This window comes from Sorghum bicolor, chromosome 1, assembly GCF_000003195.3.
Source record: "Sorghum bicolor cultivar BTx623 chromosome 1, Sorghum_bicolor_NCBIv3, whole genome shotgun sequence".
Taxonomy (NCBI): Eukaryota; Viridiplantae; Streptophyta; class Magnoliopsida; order Poales; family Poaceae; genus Sorghum; species Sorghum bicolor.
This window is the reverse complement of record NC_012870.2, coordinates 77,604,101-77,613,685: the sequence shown is the minus strand read 5'-3', so window position 1 is coordinate 77,613,685 and position 9,585 is coordinate 77,604,101.

Sequence of the window (9,585 nt, the reverse complement as noted above, 5' to 3'; positions counted from 1 at the left end):
TTAATTTTTATTTTTGTCTATATACTTCATGCATGTACCTAAAAATTCGATGTGATAAGGAATCTGAAAAATTTTACAAAATCTCTTGGGAACTAAACAAGGCCCAGTGCCGTCTCGGACTGCGGCTGCTGCTGCTGCTCGCTTATCATGTCGACCTCGACCCACTACTGGGTCTTGTTTAGTTCCAAAATATTTTGCAAAATTGACATTGTAGCTTTTTCGTTTGCATTTGATAAATATTATCTAATCATAGACTAACTAGGCTCAAAAGATTCGTCTCGTCAATTTCGACCAAACTGTGCAATTAGTTTCTATATTTAATACTTCATGCATGTGTCTAAAGATTCGATGTAATGGAGAATCTGAAAAATTTTTAGCTGCTGCCGCGACGATGATGCCACCGCTGGAAACCACGACGGAGCACTGCCGTTTGCTGGTCGGTCGATCCAATCCAATGCAACTACTACTCGCCGGCCGGCCGGCCGGCGCTAGCTAGCTTTTCCCTCGACGCACTGTGCACGGCGTGCATTATTTATTGCCTTCGCGTGGAAGGAATCAGCAAAGGCATGCATGCCCTGAGTTTTTTTTTTTCAAAAAAAAATGCATGCCCTGCACTAGCTAGTAGCTTTTTAGCCATGATCCTTTTCATTTTCGTGCTGGCCTTTTGCAGCAGGGGTGGTCTTTAATCAAAGTTGCCTAAGGGGGTGTTTGACTGGATTGTTAAATTAAGTTTAACAGCCGTAGTATTTTCATCATATTTGACATTTAGTGTTCAATCATAGACTAATCAGACTTAAAAGATTTGTCTTTAAAAAAAACTTTCTAAGGTCTTGTTTGGATGTAATCGGATTCGCATCAATCCACATGTATTGTTGTGGGTTGAAGTGGAACTTGAACTAAATTCCACCACAATCCACTCCAACACATGTGGATTGAGGTAAATACGACAACATCCAAACAAGGCCTAACTGTGTTTTTAGTTTTTAAATAGTTTATATTTAGTACTTCATACATGCATGTATCTAAATATTTGATGCGACAGGAGTCGAGGCTAGAACATGCAAGAAAGAAACAGCATATTGTACTGCAAGATTAAAGCGTCTGATGGTATGTGGAACAACGCCATCTTTTGTGGAAGTCCACTACTGGTTTCGTTCGTTCGATGCACGCACACGCATGAGGCCACGTACGACATGCGGTCGTTGCATATGTTTATTGAGTACTAGTCCATGTTTATTTCAATCGTTGCATGGTGGTGCATGGTAAGAATATATGGGCAATATATAGACGACATGACCTTTTACACCAGATATCTTTTACCTTTGGTATCCTGAACACGGTTTTTCCGCTATGAAGGACATATATATATGCTCCCATTCTCCCATCCGAATCTGAAAATGAGTGAGAAAGTAAAAGCATGTGTCCTTAAGAACAGAAAAAAAAAACTTTATCTTGTGTCGTGACCATCGCATGCCGTCGATATATATACATGCGGTGCATCCGCACCGCGCATGAACGAAGCAATAGCAAGCTAGAGCAGAGCACTAGACGCAATGTGTAGCAATTGTGTTGAACTAGCATTCCAGCTGCTGCACCTGATCTTCGTAGTGGATGCCCTTGGTATCTAGATGCTGCGCTGGGGCCGTGTGGGCGGAGAGTGGCGACGACCCGACACCGACGATCGAGCGGACGGACGCTAGCTGCCAGTTGGCGCCGCGGCGGCGGCGGCGGTTGGACTGGAGTCCGGAGGGGGCAGTCCGGATGATCTACGGCATTGCGTGCTTGGGGCGGCGCGCGGCACCCGGAGGCGACGTCTCATGCACGCGCCAGAATTCTGCGTCCATGAGCCATGTCGCGGACCGGCCAGCCGGGTTGCGTGCCCTGCCAGAGAGCAGGCACGCCGACGACGGCCGCGATTCGAGCGATGGAGATGGAACAAACAGTACAAGCGGTGCCGCATTACACTGGCTGATGATCGATCGGCAACTTTTTGCCAGGACGCAACGCGACCGAGCGAGAGATCGATCGAAGTGGCCGGGCAACTTGCATGCGCTGTGCTCTGGTCATGCCTGCATCAGCGACCAAGACCTGAGACCTAAGCACCGCACTGGCACGCTCGACGCAGCGCAGACACAAGTGTTCACCCCGGACGGATCCCGTGACTGAACTTGAGTTCCTTTCACGTCGGATGTTTAGATGATAATTAGCAAGACTAAATATAAGCTAATTATAAAACTAACTAATTACATAAGCCGACACTGACTCGCGAGACGAATTTATTAAAACCTAATTAATATATGATTAGCACATGTTTACTATAGCATCACATGAATTAGCCTTCATTTATATAATTAGTTTTGTAATCAATTTGTATTTAATACTTCTAATTAAAATGTGAGATCATCGCGGGCGCTGCGTAACGGAGCACTCATGTCAAAAGCATTGCTATTGTCATGCAATCTTATCTCATCGGATGCATGGATCCATGATCCAACTAGGACGTGCTGGGCACACACACGGGACCAATGCCGATGCGGTGCCCCGGCCGGGCCCCATCCCCCCCCCCCCCCCCAGGCCTCTCGCGACGCGCGCACCGCCGGCAGCAGTGCCTGCTCCGTCACCCCCCATGCATACCAGGCCAATCCGCCAAAGCAAGCGCGCTCTCTCAGCTCAGCCGCCAATGCGTTGACAATGCCGTGCGTCGGTCCTAGGCAGCAGCACGTACTGCACCACTTCCACTCGTTCGTTCCCTCCGTAGTCTCAGCTTTATCAAACACGATGCACGAAGATGAGTTTTTTCTTCGTTTTCGTCGCAATTGCGTTGCACGGTCAGTCGGAGCTGATGACCCGAACGTTCATCACCCAATCACACACATCTATAGAGACCTTTAAACGTAGTGAGTTAGGTACGCCCCGTCCTCTCCTTACAGATCCCTATTCATCTACAGTTACTCGCCGCTGGCCGTGCGATCATGCCCGCTGCTCACCGATGCCCGCCACGGCCGGTGCCAGAATACAAAACCCGCCGCCAAAGCCATCAAGAAAGTGCACCGCCCCTGTTTCACTTTCCCTTCATTCACTTTCCCTGCATCGAGAAAAAAGACTTTGTTTTGAAAGCAAAGAATAAACTTTGTTTTGAGAATAAAATGATTCTTAAAACATATTGGGGCCAACGACCTCATTGTTCAAACTGATTGTATGGAGGTAGTTGAGATTATGGAGAATTCAGGTTCACTGCGAACTCACTGCTGCAATCTACGACGAATGTAATATAGTTTGGAGTGGATTCCGACAGATTTTTGTGGAGCATTTGAATAGGGAAGCAAATCAAGTGGCGCATGAGCTAGCTAGACAAGCTATATGATCTCTAGAAATAATTGTATTGGGACGATGATCCCCCGGGTTTTATTGTTCAGCTTCTAGCAAATGATGTAACCATTTTTTATCAATAAAGTTTACCCAATGTTTCAAAAAAATGATTCTTAATTCTATCTCAATTTCATGTTATGCTTGTGCCCTTTCAAGCTATTGGGCAGGTCTTTATGAAGGTGTGGACAAAGAGGCGCTGGAAGAAGGTGTTACCATCATGCTGAGGATTGCAATAGATATGTTAAATAATAGATCTTGGAAGGAAGATTGTCAACAGATACAAGATACAAATGACAATCATCCGAATTAAGGATGATGACATGCCTAACATGAGCCCCGTTTGCTGTGAAGATCTGGTTGAAGGTTGTTTGGTTGTGTCCTTGATGAACTTTTGTAATAGGCATCTTTTTTTGTGTTTCTTAGTTTCTGGTTCTGGGTTATTTGGTACTGTGGCTCTGTTGTTATGCAGTCAAGCTTTGTGCTACTTTGTAGTTTCTGCGCTGAGGTTGCGTTCTGTTGGTGCTCGGTTAAGCTGGTTTCAAATCGCTCTTAGGTCTCTGTTATCTAGCGTCTGTTCTCCTTATTTGGTCTGGGATAATACTTTTGTATTCCCGTTATCTTGGTAATGAAAATGGGTCAACCCTTGAGAGAAAAGAACCTGATCCATATTGGCCCCGGTGAAGTCGCCACCACCGCACGTCACCCCACAGCCCGCCTCCGCGCTGCAAGGAGACGGGCCGCCGCCACCCTTGGTGCCCACCTCCTTGCACGGTGGGCAGTGGCCACGGGCGTGGCGCGCTGCAGCCACACGAGCAATTGTTGCCGATGCTCGGCTCCCTACATGGCGTGGTGTGGCCGACCACCGTCGGTGGCCGCGGCTGCCTATCCAGTGCCACCGACGCCTTGCTCCTGCCGAGGTCGTCAAATCTCATACTCATAAAGGAAAAATCCCACTACCTATTTCTCTTCATGTACAGGCTATCCAACTAGGCAATTCACTATCAAACCTCACTACCCATTTCTCTCCACATGCAAGCTATCCAACTAGTCAATCCACTATCACACATAATTAAAATCTACTAGCTCATGCAATTGTAATATCCACGTCAACGAGTTAACTATTTCTCTAAACATATAAGTTGTTCAACTAGGCAATACATATTATAATCTATTTATAGTTCTTCTTCGTACCCGCAGCAACGCGTGGAGAATCTTCTTAGTTATTTTAATTACTGCAGCAATACCACTCTCAACAGTCTACCTATCTTACTAAAATTTTCTTTATTTTTTTTGCAAACAATGCTTGCAATGTCCACTTGTAGACACATATGGTCCCGATACATTTATGCATAACAATACGTGGTGGTTCACAACTTATTGGCCAGCGCTGCACTCTCGATTCTCGAAGCTCCGGCCCTGCCGCTTTCTCCACATTTTCCACACCATCTTCGTAGGTGCTGCTCACAAGGTACCCTCCATTTGTAATTTTGTCTCAAAAGATTTACGCAAGGGAATATATGTGTCGACGTCTGGACTTGGAGTCTAGACGCTAATGAGTGATGAATCTGTGTCTCTTAACCTGAACGGTGATACAAAAAACATAAGAAGTTTATATTTGTTCGGGCCGACGATACCCTACGTCCAGTGAAAAGGTCGGAGCCTGTATTGCCTTTGCACCCGAGAGTGCTTGTAGTAGGGAAGTACAAGCTTGTTGCGAGAGAGGGATGAGTCCGAGGTCTCGGCTTAGGGAGTGAACGAGGGAGTGTGCTCAGAGTCCTGAGGTGTCTAATTCTGTGTGTGTGGATGATTGACCTGTGTTCCCGCGCCCTCATGAGGTGTCCTGCCTCCCCTTTTATAGCCACAAGGGGCGACAAAGTTTTTACATGCGTAAGTTGGGTGATTTATCCTCAATGCGCAGGGGAGTTCCGGCGTCGGCACTGTGGAGATCGGCTGCCACGTCCTTGCAATATGGGCAGCGGTGTGGTCGTCCCTGTTGGGGGGTGTCGCCGAGTCCTGTTTGGATCGTGGCCATCGGATCCGAGGCCCTGTGCTTTGTCCTACAACAATAGAACAGTAATCGTCAGGATATAGGCAACAGTGGCGTGAGTTAACTCCTCCCATTCCATACTGTCGTGCCGTATTCACAGTGACAGAGGTAAAGTGTTATAGGGCTGAGAGTTGTTGAAATAGTGAGCGATGTGCCCTGCCACGGCGTGGGAGGCATGGCTCGCGTCGCATCAGGGGTACGACCGCCGTGTGTGAGAAGCCTGGTGTCGAGGCCAGGGCTCGGGCGGGGCGTTGATTGCGCTCGAGGCCAGGGCTCGGGCGGGGCGTTGATTGCGCTCGAGGCCAGGGCTCGGGCGAGGCGTGGATTGCTCTCGAGGCCAGGGCTCGGGCGAGGCGTTGCTTGCGCTCGAGGCCAGGGCTCGGGCGAGGCGTTGCTTGCGCGTGAGGCCAAGGCTCGGGCGAGGCGTTGGTTGTATTACGGCTCGAGGCTTTTCCCTGTAGATCTAAGTTTCTTTTTGCCGTTTTTTCCCTTTAGGTTAGGGTATCTCGATTTATGGTACCCGACAATATGAAAGTCAGATTACAGGTAATTATGCGTCCCCTTCATATCTTGATCTCCAGTCATATTGCGAAGAAATGTTCGATAGCCATGATCATAACATAGTAACATGTCAACTCCCTACTTTGACCAGCCAATTTAAATTCTTCTCTTCAATTGCTCCAAGCGAAAAGAGAGTACATTTCTGCATTTTTGGTTCAGCACATATGCAACATCAGCACCTCCCAACCATTGATGCACAAAAACTTCTTACTTTCATAGTCCTATTCTCTCTATACAAAATATGCTATTATTTTTAATTTGTTCATACATGCTACAAAACTAAATATTATATTTAAATCACAGCACCTAAATCTGTTGAATATGGCGTGCTCTGTTGCCCGTGCGAAGCGCGGGGTTTACCTGCTAGTAATAAAAGATAAAAAGTGTACGACTTGCTTGGCGGATCCACGTCGAAAATCATAGATGCCCATACCGACATCGAGCACCGATTATACAAAGCAGGCTGCCCACTTGCTCACTGCTGGTCTGGTCTGGACGTCTGTGGTCGCCATCATCAGAGAGTGCCCTCCGAGCTTAATTTGATATACTAGTGCTCACTTGCTTGCTGCTTAATAATTTAACTACTAGATCAGGGAAAGATCTACGATGCATTAATTGAGCCGGGGAAGGGGAATGCCGGAACGGCATCGACCGCGAAGCGCCAGCAACCTTTTTCTAGTGCGATCCACGGTGCGAGAATCCGCGCCAGCTCGAGACATTCCCCCGGCCCGGAATAAAACCCACAAATCCAATTCCACAATCGTTCATCACTAAGGAATCCAGCGAACCATCAGCTACTCCCACAACTTTCCTTATTTGGAAATGATAATTTCCGCAACTTTCCATTTTTAGAAGGTAACTAAGTTATACATATATGTTATAGAACATAACTTATTTCTATAAATTATACTAAGAACTTGGTATAACACTTTGCAAAACTTATCACCATATGACTTATACCATATAACTTACAACTTATGCCAAAACTTTAAAACACAGAATTATAAAACATTTTTTTAATTTTTCTTTTGTCTTTTTTTCTCTTTTTATTTTTTATATAAGTCTATCAATTTTTTCTTTTTATATATGCTGTGAACCCTTATTTTATTTGGGCGATCGTTCACTTAGATTTGATGTAACAAAGATTCAAACTACCTCTCCTTCTAGCGGGTCTTTCCATAACCACCGCTGATGTCATAAAAAAGTAAAATATTTATTTTAAAATGCTAGATGTAAATTTTAACCATATAATTTGGGGCACGTAACTTTTATGTCTAACTTTCTGTACGCAACTTTTATATCTAACTTTATACGTGTAAGTGTGTAACTAGTAGATATTAACTTATAATTATTATCTTTTATGTCTAACTTTTTGCAAAGCTATTTGATTTATTATGTTTTGTGCTTAACTTTCAGTTATTAACTTATATGTTAAAATTGGTTTAATTAAACTATATGCTTAAGTTTTAATTGTAACTTTTTTGAACGTTCGCTAAATTGTCTCGTCATAAATTATGTTGATAAACTTGTTCCATAAAATATTATAGATAAAAGTTATGCGTATAACTTTATCATGTAGTAAGTTATATGTATAAGTTATGTGTGTAACTTTGTCACAATGAAGGTATATGTTAAAGTCACGTATATGAGTTATACGTAAAAGTTTGTTCCATAAGTTATACGTAAAAGTTGTGAGAACAATTTTTCAAAAAAGAAAAGTAGCGAATTTTTTTTGCCTAAAATAGAAAACTTTCCAAAAATAGAAAATTGCGGGATTTTTTTTTTGCCAAAAAAGGAAAGTCGTGGGAGCTGTCTGATCGTTCGCTAGATTCAAATCTACTGAACGTTCACTGTTTAGTGAGTCACATTCACACGCCGCCAACTCCGGCCACGACCAGGGTCCATGCTCGTTCGCCAGTGAGGCGGACCGCTGCCCCCGCCGGCCGCGGTGCCCACGGCGAGCGCGAGATATCATAAGATATCACGGGGCCACGCGATATAATAATTCCGTTGCCGCTGCCGGCTGGGGCTGGCCCCCATTTTTCCCCTCGTGCCGCCGCGCTGCCGCTGCGTGCGTCCGTCCTCCCCACCTGGGCAAACCTACTACGCCCGCAGCCGCCAGCCGGTGCACATGCATGTGCCACGTCGCGGCAAACCTACCCGGCTCGCTGCAGCGCTGGTCCGCTGCTCCTGCACCGCGTTTGTTTGCTTGTTTTGTCTGCATCGATCGACTCGCCCTCGCCGGGAGGGAGACGAGCATCTTTCTGCTGGCGGCGTCAGGTCAGAGAAAAAGGCGTCGTTCCGGCCGTAACCCCCTGTCTTTTTATCACCCAAATCTCGTCCGTTTCTCCGGACGTGATCCATCCAACGTTTCTGCGGTGATGCAAGTACCACCGTCACTGTTCAGTTACCAGAGCACCCACGGCCGTGTATCATATCAAGTGACGGCCCCAGACGCATGCACGACAACGGCGTGGTTTTTTCGTCTCGTCGCTGCGCTGCGTGGGCGCGTTGCCAATCATTGCCACGCGTATACAAGGGCAGCTGCGATCTGCGAATGCCAAGAATTTGGTGGACGGAAGTTCAGCAGGCTCAGGTTCTTTTGTTCAAGATGATACTCAGGTCTTGTTTAGTTCCGAAAACTTTTTGATTTTCGAGATTATAGCACTTTCATTTTTATTTGACAAACATTATTCAATTATAGAGTAACTAAGCTTAAAAGATTCATCTCGTGACGTAAACTGTGCAATTAATTTTTATTTTATTTATATTTAATATTCTATGCATGTGCCGTAAGAATCTTAAAAAGTTTTTTGGTTTTCGGTTGAACTAAACAAGGCCTCAAATCGAAAACGCAGAGGCGTTGTGCCGTTGTCTCAAGTCTCAACTGAACACCAGGTTCAGGTTCTCAAGTCGTCTGAACTGGAGATTACAGCAGCGCGCGCGCACACACACTATGACAGTATATGGCACTATCGTGTTCCCTCCCACGTACGAAGCGGTCGCTTTTCCCCTTCGCTGCACGTTATTCCTGTCGCCTGTAATGCCTTTCTTTTTCCGTAAATTTGTCATGTGAACTTCAGCAGAGGTTTTGTTAATATAAAGATGGTCAAAAAGTGAGGCGGTTGAAAATATAAGGATGGAAAGAACAATCTCGTAGGACGCTGAATATATAAATAAATGCATTATATTGTTTCCATTTATTTATGTAAAAAAGGGTTATGACCTTGTTTCGTTCTAGGGTATAAAGTTTTGATGTGTTACATAGAGGTGTCACATGGAGGTGCGGGTACTAATAAAAAATACATTACATAATGCATTAGTAATTCGTAAGATAAATTTATTAAGCCTAATTAATCTATCATTATCATATGTGTTACTGTAGCACTTTCATAGACTAAGATCAACTCCTCCCATAGCTTGACTATTTTTATTATGGAGGTTATTTTAGAATTTGTATAACAAAAAGTAGGTTGTGCATGTAGTTTTGTAAAATAGGAAGTTGACTATCCCTTGATTTTTGGTGGTCATATATAGCCAATCACTGACACTAGCTATCTAATTTTGTAAAATAGTAAGTTATAATTTATCTCTTCTTTTTTAAGAAT